This window comes from Pristiophorus japonicus, chromosome 6 (assembly GCF_044704955.1).
Source record: "Pristiophorus japonicus isolate sPriJap1 chromosome 6, sPriJap1.hap1, whole genome shotgun sequence".
Taxonomy (NCBI): domain Eukaryota; kingdom Metazoa; phylum Chordata; class Chondrichthyes; family Pristiophoridae; genus Pristiophorus; species Pristiophorus japonicus.
The window spans coordinates 20,017,403-20,039,470 of record NC_091982.1 but is presented as its reverse complement, the minus strand read 5'-3'; the positions used below and the strand labels follow the sequence as shown (position 1 = coordinate 20,039,470).

The 22,068-nt window shown below is 45.3% G+C and overlaps 1 non-coding gene across 1 annotated transcript; it reads right to left on the bottom strand.

Moving 5' to 3' along the window:
* Positions 1-4,860: 4,860 nt before the first annotated feature.
* On the bottom strand, positions 4,861-5,057 carry LOC139266427 (U2 spliceosomal RNA). Its single transcript, XR_011593707.1, has one exon. It is a non-coding gene; the product is annotated as a U2 spliceosomal RNA (small nuclear RNA).
* Between the last annotated feature and the right edge of the window lie 17,011 nt (positions 5,058-22,068).

Here is a 22,068-nt window from a genome sequence, read left to right as displayed (position 1 = left end):
CCAACAGCTACGCACAACCTGAAGAGGACACCACCAACTTTGACCTTCCAACACACACACAAGTGGCAACTGACATCACAGTTGACCACGAAACAGAACTCATCATCCCCAGCAGCCCGGCAAGGCCGGCTGCCCAACAGCCCAGTGAAGAACTGACCAACCCAACCACACCAACATTTGTACCGAGATGATCGACAAGGGAGCGCAAAGCCCCAGATCGTCTCACCTTGTAAATAAGTGTATTGTTGACTTCACAGGGGAGTGATGTTATATATTTAACCCCTTGTAACCTTGTAACCTACATCACACCTGACCACCAGAGGTCCTACCTGTTGGAGTCCCAAGGGATCCCAGCATCCCTTGGGAGCACAGTATATAAGCAGGCCACCCACGAGATACCAACACCCTGGAACTACAATAAAGGGGCTAAGGTCACACTTGCTCATTACACACAGTACTCGGTCTGACCATTTATTATGAGTATAACAGTTCCCTAAATGTTCCCCTACTGAAACTTCCTCTACTTTTCCTTCCTCATTCCCAGAACCAGATCCAGCAATGCCTCCTTCCTCGTTGGGCCAGAAACATAATGGCTATGTTTCCAAGTTCAACATAATTACCATAATGTGAATGAGTTGCAGGTGTGAGTAACATCTGATATTGGCAACTTGTCCATTAGGCGTGTGAAATTTAGCTTCTGAAGATCTTAAAGGCCTGCACCAGTTTAGAGGCCCATTCAATTTTCCCTGGCCAAGCAGAAAGAACAATTTAGGAGCTTTTCTGACACATCTTGCAGCAGTTGAAGAAGCAGCAAGGTTAAAATGAACTGATCCTGAGATTTCTGACTGTGTCAGCGTCAGCTCCATTCAGCACGCGGAAGTCTCATGCCGCTGGCAGATTGCAGGACTTGCAGTTGCTGAGCCAGTATCTCCTGTTTTGAGGAGATTTCAGTTCTCTGACATTCATGCACATATGGGACATTGAATAAATTTATGACAGTTTCTTGAGTGATAAGGGAGTAAAGGGTTATGGGGAGCGGGCAGTGAAGTGGAGTTGAGTCCATGATCAGATCAGCCATGATCTTATTGAATGGTGGAGCAGGCTCGAGGGGCCGAATGACCTACTCCTATTTCTTATGTTCTTATGTTCTTATACCCTTTACATGAGCAGAACATAACGAAACGCATTGCATTTTTCTGCCTTTTTCTCTTCACAGAACCTGAAAACCAGGATGGAGAAGAAAGAGATAATGTGCCCCACTGGCCTGTTGATTTTAATTCAAGTGCACATATGTACTTCCGAATGGCATTCCATTGGTTATCTTTCTCAATGATGTTAGTAACCAAAATATTATTGGATACGTCTTGTCTCCAAGAAGTAAGCGAGCACCTTTGCTTTATTCTGAAAGAGTGCAGTGACCCTGGACTGCTGAAGAATGAATGAATCATAGCAGCTCTGATTATACTGGATATTGATGTGCAGGAAACTGTGCCTGCAGTCTCAAAACTAATGTGACATAAATGTCTCTTACCTTCAGTAGATCGCTGGCTTCTCAACAGCTTTACTTTGCAGGGCTGCATGTGCAGACACCCCACTTAGGAGCAAATTAAAATGCCATCGGGCTCATATGTACATAGCAGCACCCTGATTGACATTTGTTAATGAGGCATCCGACAAAGGTCAGTGGGCACCTCATCCACCACCAAAACCAGTGGCATTAAAATGAAGATCAGTGGAAATAGAGCGGGAAATAGAGACCTTTTTAATGCTCCCCTCCAAGTCACACATCATCCTGACTTGGAAATATATCACCGTTTCATCATTCTCCCTGATGCAAAATCCCTACCCAACAGCATTGTGGGAGTACCTGCACCACATGGACTGCAGCAGTTCAAGAAGGTGGTTCACCATCACCTTCGCAAGGACCATGTGGGATGACAATAAATGTTAGCCTTGCGAGTGACGCCCATACCATGAGAATTAATTTAACAAATATAGGGGGAAATGGCAAACAGTCCCACAAATACTAATGAAGTGAATGATGAGCTAATCTGTTTTTGAGGTTATTAGTTGAGGGTGGAATTTTGATCCCAACCCTAGACGTGCTCCGCATTCTACTCTGAATTATTCCATGGGATCTTTCGCGCCCTCCTCAATCACCTGAATTGGCAGACAGTTTATTTTCATTTAGTTTTTCCTCTGAAGAATGGCAACTCCAAGAATGCAGCATTCTATCATTACTGAACTAGTGTGTCAACTGAGATCATATACTAAAGTCCTGGGCCGGAATCATCCCAGCCCTGCGAGTGTGTGTTTGGAGGTGGCACCGCTGGCAAAATGGCCGTGATTGACAGTGGATCGGGATCCCTCTCTGAACCCGCCTCTGTGTCAGTTTCTTAATTGCCAGGTCTGCGTGCAGATCATAGACCCGACACCAAGTGACGGCCAGTCAATTAAGATGCTTAAGAGGTAATTTAAAGGTATTTAAAAGGATTTTATTCAGGCACTTATGATTTTACAAAGTTTTCAACGAGTTTGCCATCTCTTGGGCTTCACGTCAGGTAAGTGCGTTGGGTTGTGGCTCAGTGGGTAGCACTCTTGCCTCTGAATCAGAAGATTGTAGGTTCAAGTCCCACTCTAGGGACTTGAGCACAAAAAAAATCTAGGCTGACACTCCAGTGCAGTACTGAGGGAGAACTGCACTGTTGGAGGTGATGTCTTTTGGATGAGATGTTAAACTGAGGTCCCATCTGCTCTCTCAAGTGGACATAAAAGATCCCATGACACTATTTCGAAGAAGAGCAGGAGAGTTATCCCCGGTGTCCTGGCCAATATTTATCCCTCAATCAACACAACAAAAAAACAGATTATCTGGTCATTATCACATTGCTGTTTGTGGGAGCTTGCTTGTGCACAAATTGGCTGCCACATTTCCCACATTACAACAGTGACTACACTCCAAAAGTACTTAATTGGCTGTAAAGTGCTTTGCGACGTCTGGTGGTCATGAAAGGCGCTATATAAATGTAAGTCTCTCTTTCTTCTTTCTTTTTCTCAGTGACTCTCCATTGCTTTGGCTAGATGACAATTGCAGAAGTAATATAAAAGCTACCATTTCACTGCTGTTCACTTTCCAATGTCAGAGGCTGAAGCCTTCAGGATTTGGAAGAAACCTTTGAGCTGTCTGTAGTTTGGAAGTGTTTGCAGTGAACTCTCTATTGACTGTCACCTCCCTGGGGCAACCTCTCTCACCATTGACAGATCACTTCTGTCATCTCAACCTCACCTGCCATCTATTCCAGCAGTAACAACCTTGAAATAATCCCACCTTGGTCCTCAGAATCCCACCACGCTCAGCCCAACACCAACATCACTAAACGCAACCAGCATCACCACCAACAACAACAACCTTCTCTGCGATCACCTGATGCTGCATAGGACATTATGCTGCCCGGGAGGCCAGGGATGGCCTCATCATTGCCACATTTACTTCACCTGATGCTGTGCACCCAGGCTGCCACATGATGCACTAGGTTGGCACCACCCCGTACCAGCACCATAAAGCATCCCTGTAATGCACAAGCCATTCCTTTCACACTTAGCACCATTGTGCAGGTTACTCTTATGTCTGACCATTCACTCCACTCACTAAGGTGCACACAAATCTGTCCAAGTGCACAAAGTGTTCAAAATAAATATTTCAATGTTTGACAACACATTCACAGAAACTCTACATGAACATTGGCTATAAGGCCCAAGTGCCTACCCTTATGTGTTGTTAGTTGGCATGATGGGACAATGATGCGGGTGAGTGTGACGGGTGACTAGTGAGATGGGGAGGTGATAAAGTAGAGAGAGAGAGGGATGGGTGGAGGTGCAAGGTTAGTTGGTGTGAATAAGGATGTGCAGGAATAGGGTAGGGAAAGCATAGTGATGGGGATGTGATGAGTGGCACAGCAGGATGAGGTTGAGTGTGGCTTTGCAGTAACGTTTTGTGATCTACTGTGATCATTGAAAAGTTTGCTCCACTGCAGGTCCTTCTGATGATATCCTTGCTTGTGCCCTCCTGTGCAATGTGCAACCAGGCGGTGTTGGTGTCCTGGGGAGGTCTCTTCTGTCCATTGGAAGTGAAGAGAACCTCCTGCGTGCTGTGACCCCCTCCATAAGCATCCAGAGGGAGTCATGAGAGAGCCTGGGTGCAGCCATGCACCTTTGTGCAGTGTTTGTCAGTGCCTCAATGCTGTAGAACACTGACAGAACAACTGTCAAAATAGTTGGCCATGGTCCCTTTAAGGAAACCGGCTGATGATGCATCATCAGATGACTTCATGAGACTCAATTCCTGTTAATTGGCCGGGAACCTTGCTTTTTGTGGTATATATTAATGACTTAGACTTGAAAGTTAGGGGTATGATTAAGAAGTTTGAAGATGATACTAAAATAGGCTGTGTGGTAGATAATGAAGAAGAAAGCTGCAGATTGCAGGAAGATATCAATGTACTGGTCAGGTGGGCGGAACAGTGCAAATGGAATGCAATCCGGATAAATCTGAGGTAATGCATTTGGGGAGGTCTAACAAGACAAGGGAATAAACGTTAAATGGCACAACACTGAAAAGTGTAGAGGAACAAAGGGACCTTGGAATGCAGGTCCACAGATCTCTAAAGGTAGCAGACCAGGTAGATAAGGTGGTTAAGAAGGCATTTTTTTTTTTTTCGTAGCCAATCTTTCCAATTCTTTGTCAGATCACAAACACCAGAGGTCACCTTGCACACATCAAGGATCACCCTGCGCTAATGCTCTTAGCCAAAAGGCCTAGAGCCCAAGCACCATTCCTGGAAGTACTGCAATACCAGGTTCGTGCCATGGAGGTGGATGGGTCAGCAACCCCACACACCTCCGTGGAGGTGGATGGGTCAGGCCACCCCACCCACCTCCTATTTCCAAAAAGCATAGGAGAACCACCTTCCTGATCCAGGGAGAACCACGTTGGGGTCATTGTTACTCCCCTGTCAGGTCAGTTACGCATGATCTTAGCCAAAAGGCCGAGAAGCGAATGAGTTAAGAAGGCATATGGAATACTTGCCTTTATTAGTCGAGGCATGGAATACATGAGCAAAGAGGTTATGCTTGAACTGTATAAAACACTGGTTAGGCCGCAGCTGGAGTACTGTGTACAATTCTGGTCACCACATTACAGGAAAGATGTGATTGCACTGGAAAGGGTGCAGAGGAGATTTACAAGAATGTTGCCTGATCTGGAGAATCTTGACTATGAGGAAAGATTGGAGATGCTGGGTCTGTTTTCTTTGGCACAGAGGAGGCTGAGGGGAGACATGATTGGATTGTATAAAAATGATGAGGGGCCTGGATAGAATGGATAGGAAGGACCTGTTTCCCTTGACAGAGGGGTCAACAACCAGGGGACATAGATTTAAAGTAATTGGGGGGAGGTTTAAATGAGATATGAGGGGAAATTTATTTACCCAGAGGGTGATGGGGGTCTGGAACTCACTGCCTGAAAGGGTGGTAGAGGCAGAAACCCTCACCACATTTAAGAAATACTTGGATGTGCACTTAAAGTGCCGTAACCTGCAGGCCTACGGACCAATAGTTGGTAAGTGGGATTAGACTGGATAGTTCTTGGTCAGCCGGCGCGGACACAAGGAGCCGAAATGGTCTCCTTCCGTGCTGTAAATTTCTATGATTCTATGATTCTATGAACCTCGCAGGACAGGCTTAACAAGCCCCATCAACAGAAGATTGTGTTGAGAGGGCGGGATCGAGCTGGGAGCGGGTACCCCACACACCAACAATGCTGATCATGAACAGGTGCGATCCAATGTCTCTGCATTAAATCTATGTTCGCATGTTAAAATATTCTTTACAAGGTCAAGATACTGCGGATGCTGGAAATGTGAAATAGAAACAGAAAATGCTGGAAACACTCAACAGGGCGGGCAGCATCTGTGAAGAGAGAAACAGAGTTAACGTTTCAGGTCGATGACCTTTCATCGGAACTGGAAAAAATTAGAGATGTATCAGGTTTTAAGCAGGTGCAGAGGCAGGGAAAGGAGGCGGGGATGAAAGAACAAAAGGAAAGGTTTGTGGGAGGGTGGAAGGCAGGAAAGATTAAATGACAAAAGGGATGATCATACAAAGCAAAAGCAAATGTTAATGGGACAAGAAACAAAAGATGAGTCAAAAGAGATGCAAATGGGAATGGCAGAAACATCAACAGCTGCCATGTGAAAAAATAGGGGCAGAGGTTATGGTTTGAGTCCAGAAGGCTGTAAAGTGCCTAATCGAAAGATGAGGTGCTGTTCCTCGAGCTTACGTTGAGCTTCTTTGGAACAGTGCAGGAGGCCGAGGACAGAGAGGTCAGAGTGGGAGTGGAGCGGGGAATTAAAGTGACAGGTGACCGGAAGCTCGGGATCATGCTTGCGGACTGAATGGAGGTGTTCCACAAAGCGGTCGCGTAATCTGCGTTTAGTCTCCCCAGCGTAGAGGAGACCACATTGTGAGTAGTGAATACAGTATACTAAATTGCAAGAAGTACAAGTAAATCGCTGTTTCACCTGGAAGGAGTATTTGGGGCCCTGAACCGTGGGAGGGGAGAAGGTAAAGGGGCAGGCGTTGCAACTCTTGCGATTGCACAGGAAGGTGACGTGGGAAGGGGAGGGGGTTGTTGTGGGTGATTGAGTGGACCAGGGTGTCGCGGAGGGAACAGTCCCTTCGGAATGCTGAAAGAGGAAGATGTGTTGGGTGGTTAATTTATATTCTTTGAAATATTCTTTGCCTGACAGCTAGACATTAATTGATATTCACTTGCCTGAAAAAAATGTGTGCTTATGCAGCTTGCTACAAAAGCCCCAGATGTCAATATTAAACCAGCTTGTGCTGTTCCTAGTAATATGAAATTCAAATCAATAGTCTAATTCAGACAGCATTTCTACGCAGCATAGTGACATTTGAATGCATAATTTGTTTTAAACGATTAGGGACATTGATATTTTTTTAGGATTGATCAGTAGTAATATTTTTTAGGACTCACTAAAAAAAAAAATCACTGATCAAGTTACTTATTTAGGACCATGAGTTCAAAACAAAATAGAGACCCCTCCAGTAGAATCTCAGAAAAAAAAAACACTTTAGTCCCACTAAATTCAAAATTAGAGTGGCCTTCCCCTCCCCCTCACTCCCCCCCACTCCCCCCCTGCCCCCGCCCCCCCCCCCTGCCAACCACCATCCTCTAGTTCCATTATAAGTGCCCAGTTTTGTGATGAAGCCATAAGAACATAAGAACATATGAATTAGGAGCAGGAGTAGGCCATTCGGCCCCTCGAGCCAGCTCCGCCATTCAATAAGATCATGGCTGATCTTCTATCTCAACTCCACTTTCCTGCACTATCCCCATATCCCTTGATTCCCTTAATATCCAAAAATCTATCGATTTCTGTCTTGAATATGCTCAAAGACTGAGCCTCCATGGATGTCTGGGGAAGAGAATTCCAAAGGTTCATCGCCCTCTGAGTGAAGATGTTTCTCCTCCTCTCAGTCCTAAATGGCCGACCCCTTATTCTGAGACTGTGACCCCTGGTTCTAGACTCCCCAGCCAGGGAGAAACATCCTCCCTGTATCTACCCTGTCAAGCCCTGTAAGAATTTTGTATGTTTCAATGAGATCACCTCTCATTCTTCTGAACTTTAGAGAATATAGGCCTATTCTACTCAATCTCTCCTCATAGGACAATCCCCCCATTCCAGGAATCAGTCTGGTGAACCTTCGTTGCACTCCCTCTATGGCAAGAATATTCTTCTTTAGATAAGGAGAACAAAACTGTACACAATACTCCAGATACGGAGTCACCAGGGCCCTAAATAACTGCAGTACGATGGCTTTATTTTTATACTCAAATCCTCTTGTAATAAAGGCTAACATGCCATTTGCTTTCTTAATTGCTTGCTGTACCTGCATGCTAACTTTCAGTGATTCATGTACAAGGACACCGCAGTCCCCCTGAACACCAACATTTCCCAATCTTTCACTATTTTAAAAATACTCTGCTTTTCTATTTTTCCTACCAAAGTAGATAACTTCACATTTCTCCACATTATATTCCATTTGCCATGTTCTTGCCCAGTCACGTAGCCTGTCTATATCCACTTGAAGTCTCTTTGCATCCTCAAGCCATACGCAATCATATTTGCTTATGTAACAGTGATTGCACTCCAAAAATAATCCATTGGTTGTAAGGTTCTTTGGAAACTCCTGAGGATGGAATAAGGTACTGCATAGGTACAAGTTTTTTGCTGTCTCATTGTTAGCTTGTCTCAGTGAGTAGCGCTCTCATCTTCAGCTCAGATGGTTCTAGATTTGAGCTTCAAATTGGATTTCAGCTCATAATCTAAACTGACACGCCTGCGGACTGCTATACTATCAGAGGGAATGCATGTTACTTGCTAGGTTGAATTTTGTGCTCATCAAGCTGAGGAATGAAAGTGTTGTGAAAGGAATGCATAATTTTGAACAATTTCAAGCATTCCCAGATTATGTATAGTCTGGTTAGATATAAAATGAAGCTCCCTTTGATCTGCTCTAAAACTATAAGATCAGCAATTAGTGCTGAATTAACAGTGGTTTTGTATTATGGTTGAACTGGTTTTAATTATATCAGCTGAATTTTTGTGGTATTGCTTATGATAAGCCAGATTTAAAGGCTGTATTATTCCATGTAAGGCACAGTGTATTATTTCGTTGCGAGGGGGAAGTGGTGCACCCTTTAAGACCGCAGTGTCCAATTGCTTTTAAATAAATACTACTTGAATTTATTCAGAGTATAATTGTCATTCAGGCAGGAGATCAGAATCATGTTGTTAGCTGGCAATTTTTAAGTGTCATTGATAACGTTAATTACGAGGTTTCAGATATTATGACTCTTGTGCTTTCTGATCCTGGAGAGCTGTCTGTACAAATGTCTTTATACTTTTTTTAATGCGTGACACAGAAAATTGAGAGTGTCACTTGATGGAGGAGTGTGACAAGAAAGAAATACTTGCTAGACTACTATTTGTATTCTTCTTCTTCTTAGGCACTCCCTTGGATTCGAGGATGCCTTGCTTCCACATTAATGTGTCCCGGGGGATGGTCCCGCACTACTGGGGAGGAGTTGGCTTGCTGTCATGAACTGGAAATGGGGCGATGTCAATGCAATTTCTTCTGTGGAGCGAGTATCATGCTCACAGGTTCTGGACAAATTTGACTCATTATTTCAACCCGGCATCGGCACTTTCATGGGGACCAAGGCAGTGATTCACATAAACCCGGACGCCAGGCCAGTACACCACAAGGCCAGAGCGGTGCCGTACGTGATGCGGGAAAAGATAGAATGCGAATTGGACCGCCTGCTGAGGGAAGGCATCATCTCGCCAGTCAAATTCAGCGACTGGGCGAGCCTGATCATGCCGGTGCTCAAGGCGGATGGGTCGGTCAGGATATGTGGCGATTAAAAGGCCACCATCAATCGGGTGTCACTCCAAGACCAGTACCTGCTACCAAGAGCAGAGGACCTCTTTGCGACGCTATCCGGTGGCAAACTTTTTTCAAAATTGGGCCTGACCTCACCTTACATGACCCAGGAGCTGGCGAGTGAGTCGAAGAAGCTGACCACCATCACGACACACAAGGGGTTGTTTGAGTACAGCAGATGTCCGTTCGGGATTCGCTCGGCCGCCGTGATCTTCCAACGAAATATGGAAAGCCTCCTCAAGTCGATTCCAGGGACGGTGGTTTTTCAAGACGACATCCTCATCACGGGTCGCGATACTGAAGAACACCTCCACAACCTGGAGGAGGTGCTACACAGACTGAACCGGGTAGGGCTGCGAATGAAAAAGGCAAAGTGTGTCTTCTTAGCTCCAGAGGTAGAATTCCTGGGGAGGAGGGTAGCAGCAGACGGGATCAGACCTACTGCGTCCAAAACGCAAGCGATCCAGAGAGCACCCAGACCCCATAACACGACGGAGCTGCGTTCGTTCCTGGGGTTCCTGAACTATTTTGGTAACTTTCTTCCCAACTTCAGCACGCTGTTAGAGCCGCTACATGTGCTCCTACGCAAAGGTCGCGATTGGGTCTAGGGGGCAGCCAGGAAAGGGCTTTTGATAGAGCACGCAATTTGTTATGCTCCAACAAACTGTTAACGTTATATGACCCGTGTAAGAAACTTGTTTCAACGTGCGATGCATCGTCCTGTGGGGTCGGGTGTGTGTTGCAGCATGTGAATGCCAATGGTCAGTTACAACCGGTAGCTCATGCCTCCAGAAGTCTGTTCCAGGCAGAAAGGGGCTATGGGATGGTAGAAAAGGAAGCGCTAGCATGTGTATATGCAGTAAAAAAAATGCACCAGTACCTGTTTGGCAGGAAATTTGAGTTGGAGACAGATCACAAACCCCTAACGTCCCTTTTGGCCAACAACAAGGCCACAAATACGAATGCATCGGCCCGCATACAGAGGTGGGCATTCACGTTAGCCGGCTATGGCTACACAATTCGGCACAGACCGGGCACTGAAAACTGCACTGATGCACTCAGCAGGCTCCCACTAGCCACCATTGAGGGGACAACTGAGCATGATGCTGAGATGGTCATGGCTGTTGAAGCTTTCGAAAGCGAAGGCTCACCTGTGACAGCCTGTAAGATTAAAGTCTGGACAAATAAAGACCCGCTACTGTCTTTAGTTAAGAAATGTGTCCTGAATGGGGACTGGGCAGCCACGTACGGGGCATGCCCTGAGGAATTTAAACCGTTTCATTGGCGCAAGGATGAACTCTCGATTCAAGCCGATTGCCTACTGTGGGGAAACCAGATGGGCAGAGAGGTGTTTATCAGAGAACTTCACAATGAGCACCCGGGCATTGTCATGATGAAGGCAATTGCCAGGTCACACGTTTGGTGGCCAGGGATAGATGCAGACCTGGAACTTTGTGTTTGCAGGTGCAACACGTGTGCTCAGCTGGGCAATGCACCCGGGGAAGCCCCCCTTAGCCCCTGGTCCTGGCCCGCCAAGCCATGGTCACGCATCCATGTGGACTACGCAGGTCCTTTCATGGGGAAAATGTTTTTGGTTGTAGTAGACACCTATTCCAAATGGATTGAGTGTGCCATTTTAAATTCAAGCACATCCTCTGCCACGATAGAAAGTCTATGGGCAATGTTCGCCGCCCATGGTCTACCGGATGTCTTGGTCAGCAACAATGGCCCGTGCTTCACAAGCACTGAATTCCAGGACTTCATGGCAGGCAATGGAATCAACCATGTCAGAACGGCACCGTTCAAGCCGGCCTCAAACGGCCAGGCGGAACGAGCAGTGCAGATAATGAAACAGGGGATGCTCAGAATCCAAGGGGGTTCCCTACAAAGTCGCTTATCACGCCTCCTGTTGACTAATAGATCCTGACCACACTCACTCACAGGGGTTCCACCTGCAGAGCTGCTAATGAAAAGGACGCTCAAAACCAGGTTATCCCTTATGCACCCCACTATGAAAGAAATTGTTGAGAGCAGTCGTCAGTCACAATGTGACTACCATGACAGGAATGCGAGGGCGTGATGTATTGATGTCAATGCACCTGTTTTTGTCCTTAATTACGCTGCAGGGCCCAAATGGCTTGCAGGCACTGTGATTGTCAAAGAGGGGAATAGGGTTTGGTAGTTAAACTTACCAATGGACAAATCTGCTGCAAACACGTGGATCAAACTAAAAGGAGGTTCAGCAACCACATAGAAGAAGCAGAGGAAAAACACGTCATAGAGTTTACTCCACCACAGGTGACCGAACACCAGAACCAAGTGGAGGAGAGCCCAGTCATTGTGGGCAGTCCGGACAGGCCTGAGGCACCGCAAACAGCAGACACTCAGGCCAGCGCCCAACAACCGGAGCCCCAACTCAGGTGCTCTACAAGGGAGCGTAAACCACCAGAGAGACTTAAACTGTGATCCCAATAAGACTTTGGGAGGGAGGTGATGTCATGTATTCAACTATCATTGTAACCCATGTATAATCTGACCTAAGTTGTACACTGTGAGAACAATGACCACAAGGGGGTGAACTGGTGGGAGACACTCCTAACCTGGACTTTCAGGTATAAAAGGGGAAGCTCCACCCACCTTCATCACTTGAGGTCTTGGTAATAAAGGTAACTGATCACAAAGTGACCTTCTCTCAAGTATGGGCCTCGTGTGCATTTATACTGTATAGTAAGGACATATCAATATTTATATGGATAGATAGCTTATTGGAATGAAGATTTCCTTTTTTTCCCATTTCTTAAAAAATGTAACTAATGCCATAAGATTAACACAGGGTACAGTGATACAGAGACAATCAAACAGCAGAGTGCTAACAATCTCCAAAGGAGGAATAAAACAAAACTCAGAAGAGCACAATAACAGACTGCATCAATTGACGTGGATTGAGAACTGGTTGTCAGACAGGAAGCAAAGAGTAGGAGTAAATGGGTACTTTTCAGAATGGCAGGCAGTGACTAGTGGGGTACCGCAAGGTTCGGTGCTGGGGCCCCAGCTGTTTACACTGTACATTAATGATTTAGATGAGGGGATTAAATGTAGTATCTCCAAATTTGCGGATGACACTAAGTTGGGTGGCAGTGTGAGCTGCGAGGAGGATGCTATGAGGCTGCAGAGTGACTTGGATAGGTTAGGTGAGTGGGCAAATGAATGGCAGATGAAGTATAATGTGGATAAATGTGAGGTTATCCACTTTGGTGGTAAAAACAGAGAGACAGACTATTATCTGAATGGTGACAGATTAGTAAAAGGGAAGGTGCAACGAGACCTGGGTGCCATGGTACATCAGTCATTGAAGGTTGGCATGCAGGTACAGCAGGCGGTTAAGAAAGCAAATGGCATGTTGGCCTTCATAGCGAGGGGATTTGAGTACAGGGGCAGGGAGGTGTTGCTACAGTTGTACAGGGCCTTGGTGAGGCCACACCTGGAGTATTGTGTACAGTTTTGGTCTCCTAACTTGAGGAAGGACATTCTTGCTATTGAGGGAGTGCAGCGAAGATTCACCAGACTGATTCCCGGGATGGTGGAACTGACCTATCAAGAAAGACTGGATCAACTGGGCTTGTATTCACTGGAGTTCAGAAGAATGAGAGGGGACCTCATAGAAACGTTTAAAATTCTGACGGGTTTAGACAGGTTAGATGCAGGAAGAATGTTCCCAATGTTGGGGAAGTCCAGAACCAGGGGTCACAGTCTAAGGATAAGGGGTAAGCCATTTAGGACCGAGATGAGGAGAAACTTCTTCACCCAGAATTCTCTACCACAGAAAGTAGTTGAGGCCAATTCACTAAATATATTCAAAAGGGAGTTAGATGAAGTCCTTACTACTCGGGGGATCAAGGGCTATGGCGAGAAAGCAGGAAGGGGGTACTGAAGTTTCATGTTCAGCCATGAACACATTGAATGGCGGTGCAGGCTAGAAGGGCTGAATGGCCTGCTCCTGCACCTATTTTCTATGTTTCTATGTTTCTAATTACTGTCCAAGTTCATCAAGTTGAGAAGAACAGAATAGCTATGATGAGTTTCTGCAGTATTTTGCTTTTATATCTATGATGAAGTTAGGGCATCCTCAGAATCACAATCTTGCAACCTGTATTGCAGAAGTCTTTACTTGGAGTGTCTATTGACACCACTGCATCAGCCAATGAGTTGGTGGCAGGGTAGGACTTATGGCAGGACTTGCAGCAAACACTGTATTTTACATCAAACCAAGTGTATTTACTCAGCAGACAGAAAAGCAACCAAAGTCTATTTACAGAGTCTATTTAAAAAGGTATGCAGCAAACAGAACCCATGACCGAAACTGCAGCAACTTCTCCCGATAAAGGCACGGTGAGATCTCCAGCAAACTGCAGTGAGTGCAGGATAGCTACATATAAATTATGTGTGTAAAATCAAACCCAGTCATTTACAGCAGTGCGGTCTCCAAGTATGATTGACGGGAGAATTACCCAATCACCTCCATTCTGGCCGGAATAGTGGTGTCACGATATGCAGCCATCTTTATTCAATGGTCGGGTGAAGAATATTTTACATATGAAGACTCATTGCCAATGTGTCACTCCCCTTCAGCATCATACAAGTCTGGTCGACACTTACAAGTTTTAATTCCTCCATTATGAAACATGCCAAAGGAGCATATATTTTGCCAGTGTTGTGCTGATATTAAAATATGCTGTGCATCCAGAAACTCATGTAAGTAAGCAAATCTGTCTTCCTGGATGAGTACAAACTGTTCCCCATGCAGATTCTGATATGTATTACAAAATGACAAGTGCTACATCACTTAAATACTCCTCATAAAATAGTAGTGATTGTCAATTACTGAAGCAGAACATTAATATAATCTGTGTAATATTTTATTGCGCTATGCCATTATGCAAGGAAAACATTAAGATATGATTTGAATCTTTGAGTGAGGAATTCAGCATGAATTCTCACTTATTAATCCTGTGTGAACTGAACAAGCACTTTTTCAGAATGCCTGAAAACGATTTACAATTCGAATTCTTCCATTATGAGCAAAGCTACACAATAAATATAGAGATCACCTGTGTGTCCATGTTATTTTTATTATGCTGTCAATATAACGTTTATTCCAAATTCCTCCTCGCAGTTGCTGCCTGCCACTGTGCAGCCTCCTGCTGCTGGGGAATCAAACAATCTGGGCTACCGATCTCCATGTTTTTATCTTGATATTTCACGAGTAGAGTTTGCTAAAGGCTTGATAACAACAGAAGGAATCTGGGACCTGGTGATAATCAAGGAAGTCTGGTGCCTGGTGGAGGTCATTAAATATGCCAAGTTCCCTCCAACCCAACTTACAAGTGGATCACTGCTTCTACATAATGGATGAATTTCTGAGAAAACAGAACAAAAAAACATTACATTCCCAGAGAATGAATCCACAAAATCTATACTTGAGCAGCATTGTTCATGGTAATGTAATCTATGCATCATTGGTTCATAAAGAAATACAGCAACTTTATCCCTCTGGTTGTAACATGTATTTCATCAGTCAATGTGGAGAATTTGGTATTTCATAGGGCTAGAACCTCCACTTTTTTTGCATGCTTAACGCCCACTTAACACCCATTTTACCGCTGAAATGACGTATAACGCCCATATCTCGCCCATTTTGGCACAAAATGGAAACTGACGGGCTTTTTTAGGAGACTTATCGCCGAGCGTTATTTTCCGAATGGGCTTAACGCCGTGAAAAAATATTACTGCCCGCCCATTTTTTTTGGGTGGAATCAGCAGAATGGGCGAAATCAACGGCCATAATAGCGCCCAGCGTTACTTTCTGCACGAAATTAACGCCAAGATTCAATATGAGTGCCCGCCCACTGTTTTTGTCGTAAAGAGCATATTTACCCAAACTCGCGGCCATGGAGATCATCCATCGTCAATTTCACCACCTCGCACACATATCGGCTACAATATCGCTCGCTCAAAAAACTGCCCACAAAAAGTGGAACTAACCGGAACAAATGCCAGCGGTGTGGCTGGCATTTGTTAATTCCCACTCTTACGTGAGGAGCTGAATTCAGAAAGATTTGCAGCTCAGACATCAATGATGCCCATCAGCTTGGTGCCAGTTAAAGTTTACGTTGATTGATGTTAAGTTGTATTTAACTCTTTCATGGTAAGGAATCACCAGTGTGTAACGGTCCAGCTATCTGAGACAATATGCAACAAGGTTATGTTCAATAACAAAAGTTTAATACCAACATTGGCCTGAAATCATAAGTATCACAGCCAATAACACCCAACCCCCGCCCACACCGCACTTTTTCCACCATTGACATAAATCACATGTTCAACATGTCCACCAACACAGAATAAAACGGCAAAGCAGGAGTGTGGTCCCCAGTCCCCATACATTGCAACAAATTGCATACACCCAGATGGAGATATAACACAGCCATCACCTGCGCACATGTACCTCACTTTCCTTCCCCCCCTCTCCTCCCCACCTCTACCCCTTCCCCTCCTCACTCCATGGCGATTGGCCGAGGAGCTCCTCAGGCGGTGCCTCATTAAGGGGGATGAAGGCAGATATGGTGGTTGCACGGGTACAGGAGCGGGGGGGCGGTGCAGAGGGGGCAACATTCTCTGATGCAGAAGCAGGATCTTGGTCCTTGCTCTCATCTGTCTTTCGCAGTGGTGGTGCGGAACCTAGGGGTGGAGTGCCGTGCTCGGGGACCACTGGGAGACCTCTGTGTTCCTGGCTACCTGCTCCAGAGCCTCCTCCATCCCTTCCATGTTATTTCTTATTTGTTGGACAAAAACACGGTGTCAAATATGTTCTTCGTGCTTAGTAGGCTTTTTGCTGCTGGTGAATCTCCGTCGACCTCCCACAACAGCCAGACAACCACACACCACAGCCACACAAGCTTTCAGTGCCTCTGAGCTCCCCCTCTCTCTGTCTCCTCTTCTGCGCATCTCATGATGACTGACCCTTGACCTCCTGACTCACGGGAATCGAGCATTGCCATGCCATTGCTAAGAATGGCGACACTTTACGGCAGAAGGTCAAAAAAATTTAACACTATCACCCATTTGATATCGCTCGAGCTAACGCCCATTTTCCAAAATGTAAACTAGGTGTTTTGAGAATGGGTGAGAAGCCGGCGATCTGAAAACCCTTTTTTACCGCCCACGCCGGAAATAACGCCCATTTTTGGGCGATAAGCTCAAAAGTGGAGGTTTTAGCCCATAGGCTTTTGATCATGAACAGTGTGCATATTTCAGTCCACAGGAGCAAGGCTTCAATCACTTTCCCTTGATCATCAAGCCTCTTTGGCCGAGTAGATAATGTTGTATTATGCCATAGAGATATGAAGATACCTGGTTTGATTCATTGAGTTAGCAGATCTTGGCTAGTACACTAACACTACAAAGGAGAAAATCCATCAGAATTTCAGCTCTTGATCACGATCAGGGTAACAGTGATCCTGTTGCAAAATGTGTACGTTGGATGATGGTCAGTTCAGGTGATGCACTTGATGATTATTCTGTTGTCACTCACTGTCAAGACTCAGATGTGGTTACTTGAGAGCGATACAGGAAGAGTACTTTGGAATTGTAACCCAGAAAATGTTCAGGAGAGGAGGGGCCAAAAGAGGTGTAAATTGGAAAAAGAAAAAAAAATGGCAACATACCTATCCACAGTGAAATTAAAGACAAGAGAACATATTTCAATTAACAAAACAGCACAACTGCTATTTGCAGAAGTATAATTCTATTTTTCGCTCCGTTCTTTGTCTCAAATTTCATTTACTTTGTTTATGCTGTGGCAGATTTCTCGTTAATACTTAAACATTTCACACCCCTGCAACATTGTTAAAGTAAATAAACAGACTAATTAGAAAGTGCGTTGTTGGCTCAATTTTTGCCTGGGCCCATAAGGTGACATTGACCATAAATATCACTACACCTGCTCCCACCGCACCACACACTGGCCACACCTGCCCCCACCCACCCCATCCTAAGGAAGAGGGCACTACTAAAATAAAGCAAATGACTTGGTCAACTGGGAATGCATGAATGTGTTAAATAATAATTATATTGTTATCATTGATGAAACAGAAAATGTCCTACAGTGCACAACAGTCATGGACAGCTTGGGGAAATCTAGTGGACATTGTTAATTTCACTCCAGTGTCACCGAGGCTCACATTAGGGCTCATAAAAGCCGAGTGAATTGTTCACAATAGCAATGCACAAGGTGGATTTATTTTTTCAATCCAATTTTCTTTCCTCCTCTCCTGAGGGGGCTGACTCATGCTGGGATACAATTCCATAGGAGCTGGCTTCCATCCAATACATCACTGAATAAACCATTGTGTGCCCAGACAATGAGTGTTGACGAACTAGTCTACCATTGCAGGTCACCACAGTCAACCCGAACCTATCCTCCTCTGACATCCACAATACATTTTCTAGCAGGATTAAAGAAATAATTTGCAATTTTTCCGAGAAAATGAATTACTTCTTGAAGTGCAGTTACTGTGTAGATAAATGTAGCAGTCAATTTGCACACGGCAAGCTGTCACAAATAGTAAATAGATGGCCAGATAATTTGTTTATATTAAGGCTGGTCAATAGAAGACTACTGGCTAGGACACATTGCTGTCATTCAAATAGTACCATGGGATTTTTTACATCCACCTGAGTAAGCAGACAAAGACTCAGTTTAATGTCAAAACAAGATCTCAGTTTAATAGATTGTGTGAAAGACAATGCCTACCTCCCTCAAGTAGCACAACATAGTGTCAACCTAGATAATGCGTTAGTGCTGTTAGTGAGAAACGATATTGGCTCACAAGATCAAGATGTTGAATCAGTTTGTGTGGAGATAAGGAATAATAAAGGGAAAAAGTCACTGGTGGGCGTAGTCTATAGGCCCCCTAAAAGTAGCTACACTATTGGACGGAGTATAAATCAAAAAATAATGGAGGCTTGTAAAAAAGGAACGGCAATAATATGGGCGATTTTAACTTTCATATTCATTGGACAAAGCAAATTGGCCAGGGTAGCTTTGAGGAAGAGTTCATAGAGTGTATCCAGGATAGTTTCCTTGAACAGTACGTTGCGGAGCCAACCAGGGAGCAGAAACATAGAAACATAGAAACAAAGAAAATAGGTGCAGGAATAGGCCATCCGGCCCTTCGAGCCTGCACAACCATTTAATAAGATCATGGCTGATCATTCCTTCAGTACCCCGTTCCTGCTTTCTCTCCATACCCCTTGATCCCTTTAGCCGCAAGGGCGATATCTAACTCCCTCTTGAATATGTCCAATGAACTGGCATCAACAACTCTCTGCGGTAGGGAATTCCACAGGTTAACAACTCTCTGAGTGAAGAAGTTCCTCTTCATCTCAGTCCTAAATGGCTTACCCCTTATCCTAAGACTATGTCCCCTCGTTCTGGACTTCCCCAACATCGGGAACATTCTTCCTGTCCAGTCCCGTCAGAATTTTATATGTTTCTATGAGATCCCCTCTCATCCTTCGAAACTCCAGTGAATACAGGCCCAGTCGATCCAGTCTCTCCTCATATGTCAGTCCTGCCATCCCAGGAATCAGTCTGGTGAACCTTCACTGCACTCCCTCAATAGCAAGAACGTCCTTCCTCAGATTAGGAGACCAAAACTGAACACAAAATTCCAGGTGGAGCCTCACCAAGGTCCTGTATAATTGCAGTAAGACTTCCCTGCTCCTATACTCAAATCCCCTAGCTATGAAGGCCAACATACCATTTGCCTTCTTCACCGCCTGCTGTACCTGCATACCAACCTTCAATGACTGATGAATCATGACACCCAGGTCTCGCTGCACCTCCCCTTTTCCTAATCTACCACCATTCAGATAATATTCTGCCTTCCTGTTTTTGCCACCAAAGTGGATAACCTCACATTTATCCACATTATACTGCATCTGCCATGAATTTGTCCACTCGCCTAGCCTGTCCAAATCACCCTGCAGCCTCTTAGCGTCCTCCTCACAGCTCACATCGCCATCCAGTTTAGTGTCATCTGCAAACTTGGAGATATTACACTCAATTCCATCATCCAAATCATTAATATATATTGTAAAGAGCTGGGGATCCAGCACTGAGCCCTGCGGCACTCCACTAGTCACTGCCTGCCATTCTGAAAAGGGCCCGTTAATCCCGACTCTCTGCTTCCTGTCTGCCAACCAGTTCTCTGTCCACGTCGGTACATTACCCCCAATACCATGCGCTTTGATTTTGCACACCAATCTCTTGTGTGGGGCCTTGTCAAAAGCCTTTTGAAAGTCCAAATACACCACATCCACTGGTTCTCCCTTGTTCACTCTACTAGTTACATCCTCAAAAAATTACAGAAGATTTGTCAAGCATGATTTCCCCTTTATAAATCCATGCTGACTTGGACCAATCCTATCACTGCTTTCCAAATGTGCTGCTATTTCATCCTTAATGATTGATTCCAACATTTTCCCCACTTCTGATGTCAGGCTAACTGGTCTATAATTACCCGTTTTCTCTCTCCCTCCTTTTTTAAAAAGTGGTGTTATATTAGCAACCCTCCAGTCCATAGGAACTGATCCAGAGTCGATAGACTGTTGGAAAATTATTACCAATGCATCCACTATTTCTAGGGCCACTTCCTTAAGTACTCTGGGATGTAGACTATCAGGTCATGGGGATTTATCGGCCTTCAATCCCGTCAATTTCCCTAACACAATTTCCCGCCTATTAAGGATATCCTTCAGTTCATCTTTCTCACTAGATCTTCGGACCCCTAGTACATTGGGAAGATTATTTGTGTCTTCCTTTGTGAAGACAGAACCAAAGTACTTGTTCAATTGGTGTCATGTTTGTAACCTTCACATAACTGTGACCAATATATGACAACACTGTACACTGTATACAACTGTGAAATACACAACTTGACCACAGGGGGTGAACTTGTGGGAGACACTCCTCATCTGGTCAGCCAGGTATTTAAAGGGAGGTTCCACGCAGGCTCAGCACTCCTTGGTCCTGGGAATAAAGGTGCAGGTCATGTAGTGACCTTGTCTGCAGTATATGCCTCGTGTGATTTTATAGTACAGTGCAGAGACACCACATTTGGCGACGGAAAACGGGAATCAACGACTCTCGAGAATTGCCACCGGTAGCACAGATGAAAGGTACTGTGTTGGTGAGGACTGGGACGATTTCAGTGAGAGGCTCCAGCAGAGCTTTGTCATGAAGGACTGGCTGGGAGAAGCAGCAGCCGACAAGCGAAGGTTGCACCTACTGACCAGCTGTGGGCCTAAGACGTATGCGCTGATGAAAGATCTGCTCGCACCTGAGAAGCCAGCGGACAAAACCTTTGAGGAGCTCAGTAAACTGATCGGTGAGCACCTCAAACCGACGAGCAGCGTACACATGGCCCGACACCGATTCTATTCACACAGACGTCGGGAGGGACAAAGCATATCGGACTTCGTTGCGGACCTTCGGTGTTTGGCCAGCCTCTGTAAGTTCACAGATGCTTGCAGGGGGGAGATGTTAAGGAATTTCTTCATTGAGGGCATTGGTCATGCCGGGATTTTCAGGAATCTTATTGAGACCAAGGACTTGACTTTGGAGAGGGCAGCTTTGATAGCTCAGACCTTCATGTCAGGGGAAGAGGAGACCAAGATAATTTATGCAAGCAGCCCTGGTTTCAACGTGGTGATGAACCAGGGAGTTAATTTTGTAAAAGCGATACAGAACCCCGCAGGCAGGCAAGGGCAATTCGACACCGCCCAGGCAGGCAGGCAAGGGCAATTCGACACCGCCCAGGCAGCAACAGATTCCAGGATGAGACAGCAACAGAGACAATGGCAGAAGGATCGGCAAGTCACACCATCACAAAGGACAATGCGTCCCAGGATGGGACCATTGACACACAGCAACAGAGTGATCAGGAGTAATCAAAGAGACAATCAGAGAGGAATGCCTGGTAACAGTCCCTTTGTCCACAACAATCTCAGCTCATGCTGGAGATGCGGGGGCAGACAAAATGCGAAAACCTGCAGGGTTCAACATTTTATCTGCAGAAGCTGCAATTTCAAAGGAGATTTGGCCAGAATGTGCAGAAAACCCACAGCGAGGTTAGTTTATGAGGCAGAGGAACCAGACGAAGAGTCTGCAAGGCAGTTGGATGCTTGGGGCACAGCCATGGACGCTGAAGCCCAGCGGGTTCACATGGCAGACATCCACATTTCATACACTAAAACGCCGCCCATGATGATGAAAGTTCTATTAAATGGCATCCCGGTATGCATGGAGTTGGACACAGGAGCTAGCCAGTCACTTATGAGTTTCCAACAATTCGAAAGACTATGGCCACTCAAAGGTAGCAGACCTAAACTGGAACGCATTGACACGCAATTACGGACGTACACCAAAGAGATCATCCCAGTGCTCGGCAGTGCAAATTTGATGGTCACACATAATGG